Source organism: Triplophysa dalaica, chromosome 12 (assembly GCF_015846415.1).
Source record: "Triplophysa dalaica isolate WHDGS20190420 chromosome 12, ASM1584641v1, whole genome shotgun sequence".
In the NCBI taxonomy this organism is placed as follows: domain Eukaryota; kingdom Metazoa; phylum Chordata; class Actinopteri; order Cypriniformes; family Nemacheilidae; genus Triplophysa; species Triplophysa dalaica.
In genome coordinates this window covers 11,894,545-11,897,915 of record NC_079553.1, presented here as the reverse complement: position 1 = coordinate 11,897,915, position 3,371 = coordinate 11,894,545, and positions in this window count along the sequence as shown.

Genomic DNA, 3,371 nt, shown 5'->3' with positions numbered 1-3,371 from the left:
TTCTTTCATGAAGTTCATTGTGTTATCTTCTGCGATTTTGGTTAAACGTGATTTCCTGTAAGGGAACATAGGGAGCATCGATGCTCCCGTGTTTTTGCGGTGCATTGTGGGAATTGAGGGACATTTCAGTCCACTGGAAGGGTTTCGCGAATGAGACTTCCCTGTCTGCTGAACAAGGGATCTGACTGAGAAACAGCCTTGAAATATTAATTTAAGGAGAGTTCAATAGTCTTATGTGAATCCTTATGTACAGTGTGTATAACAGGGTCAATTCAGATTGATTAGACAATTTTAGACATCCAGTTTGTTTGAATTCTTCAAAAATATAGGGTTCTTTGCAGCGATGCTGTAGCTACACTACCATAAAACTCCATCTTTTACAAAAGGTTACTTTTTTGTACTTCTAGAGGTACAGTACCTTTTTTCTGACATGGTGGAACCATTATTGATTCCCATTTAAGCTTTTACGATAAAATAACCTTTCCTCTATATAATTTGTAAAACTCTTTACCACAACACAGCACTTTTGTGCAACCGAAAGTTTCTTTGAATGTCCTTTATGGAGCTACAGAGCTCGACAAACAACCTTTTTAAGAGTGTATACCAATGCCATGGTTCGGGTTGGTTTTGGAGCCACAGATCGGTTCATTTCAGTTGTGTTTGCTTTGGGGGGATCATAACATGGTCCCAGCAATGTTAATTGTAACATTTTTATCTCGGGAAAACCAAAATCTGTGTGGGGGTCTCAATATGATGCAGAGATGCCGTTCTGCGTATAGTAAACTACCGAGTAATGATTACTTGGAGACAGTAACTTCATTGAAAAATATTTAAAAGAAAAAACGGCTATTACAAGTTGTTAAAAAGGAGGAGGAGGAAAAATAATTTAGCATTTTTTCAAGTACATATACGTACAAAGAACTAAAATAATGAAAATACTTTTGATGAAAGTGAAAAATACTCATGAAATACTTCTACGGTCTCACATTTTGAGCCACTTTTTGATGTTGAAATATAAGGAAGCTTTTTTATAAACAATAGGTTTCTCCCTACCGCACAATTAATTTATACAGTGTTACATTCTTTTCTGCAACATCGAACACCTGCAAATTGCAAAGAAGCATCATTGTGCACGTACAGTTCTTTACCAAGAACTCCATCAACATGTAAAACAACGTGAAAATATTTTGGCCTCCCAGTCTCCACACCATCTTCTCAACTAGATTAATTTTAAATAATGTGTTTGTTCATGAGTTAGCATTTTGTCTACACTAAAAGGCTGGCTGATGATTAGGCAGATATGGGGAGTATTTAGCATGTTATTCTCCCCCTGCTCTCTTTTGGACTCTTCCTTGGCTCTGTGCCTAGTGAGTGTAATTTGGATGAGTACTGCTCGCTTGCCTTTGGGCTCATTAACAACAATATAAACAGTAATTACAGTGATCGCCTAATTAATTCATTGAAAAACGGGCAAAAAAGGAAAACGCTGAATGGATAAGAAGCAAGCGCAAATCTTCTGCCAGGATAACAATTTTATGGCAACATTGTTGACATAATTAGCAATTTCACATGCCACAATACAACTTCAATAATTACAACACTTTCATTTTTCTTGAATTCGTTTATGTGGATCCTTCTTGTATTGTTCACAAAGATTTCCGCAAACTCAATCATTTGTACGATTGTTCCTTCTGTAATATTCTTTTGCAACAGATAAATGATAAGTTAATTGACTAATCCCAATCTTTTTCTTTTGTTCAAGATCCATTGTGGCTCTTTTTTTAGACTGGGCAACTATAATGGCTCTCCACTGTGGTTAGGCTGGGGAGAGAAAAGGTCACGTGACTCTCAGCCCTTCATTATTGGTCTTAATTAGCCTAATTGCTGTAATTGCTTAATTGCAGTTGGTTAAAAAATGATAAATACCTATGGTAAAAGCTTAATCTCTTGTTAGATAAATTAATTATCATAAATGATATTTATTTAAATATGACAAATATTTGTTCTAAGAAACTTAATTCATCATTTTGTTTGAAATGGTCTCAGCAAATCGTGTTGTTTCTTCATTGCGTTGCATGTATGCATCCAAAATATAACCATTTGAAATAACTGAATAAATTATTCAAGTTGTAAATAATATCAACTTGACAGTGCACCTCATGACCTTCTGCTAACAATGTGAAGGTTTTCAGCTGTTGCTCCAAGTCCTGTTTTAGCAGTGTTAATGCCCCAACAATCTAAGAGCAAGAATCGGGATTTATGTGACAGGGACTGATCATTGATAAGCAGTGAAAGCAGACAGACAGAAACCATGAATGAGCTGCAGGGATACATGGAAACCGAGCTGTGGTGGTGCCAGCTGACTTGGCGCCAGCAATGGTAACTTCCCACAATTAACACAAATTACTGACAGTCTGCCAGCTATCAGCTCCTGGCATCAGCCTCAGGCCTGGCAGTCATGCAAAAAGAGGAGGTGGGATCATACACAACAATGATAATGTGTATGTTTGTGTTTATGAACTCCATTAACATCAGTGTCACTGCCATGTACTATCTGTATGTCATTTGTGAGTGGCACACGAGTGAGTGTGAATTGTATGTGTTATGCTAGCAAAATTATGCATTTGTTGATAGGCTAAAAATCTTTTCAGGTGTATCAAACATAAACATTTCTTATGCAAATGAACAATGTTGTTGTTTTTGCAATCCCCTAAATGATCTTTCTTGGGTGTCCTAGATATTGTAAAAATCTGGATAGTGTATTTAGTGTTTAATTCTAGGCGGACATGTTCTGAGGAACAACTTGGAACTTTATGTGATAGATCTATAGCTCCACCTGCTGTTAAGCTTTTTTCTTGATTTTTTTATGCAGATCCTTGAATGTATTAATCTTAAAAGGCTGTACAACATAGCCTTATGTAAAATCAGATGCGGGTGTACCTTATATTACACAAAGCAAAATTGTTTTAATGTACAACAGTAATAGAAAAATATAGCTAAATCAATAAAATGATTAGTGAAATGGCCACAGTCAGTTATAATACAATATTAAATCACATATATCTATGTGTTACATTTTCAATGTTGAATATTGCAGTGGCAGATTTTCAAACTTTAAACATTTACAAAAACCAAGCAAACTAAGACTGTTATTATGTATTCCGTTTCCAGTGTTGGGTAAGTTACTCTGAAAAAGTAATTATTACTAATTACTAGTTACTCATTACACATTCAATAGTTTAATTAGATTACTGTCCAAATTACTCTGTCCAAAAAGTATTTAGTTACTCATTACTAATTACTTTCTATATCCTACATCAACCTTGATTAGTTAAGTGATTCAAGGATAGACATGAAACGGCTTATTTAAA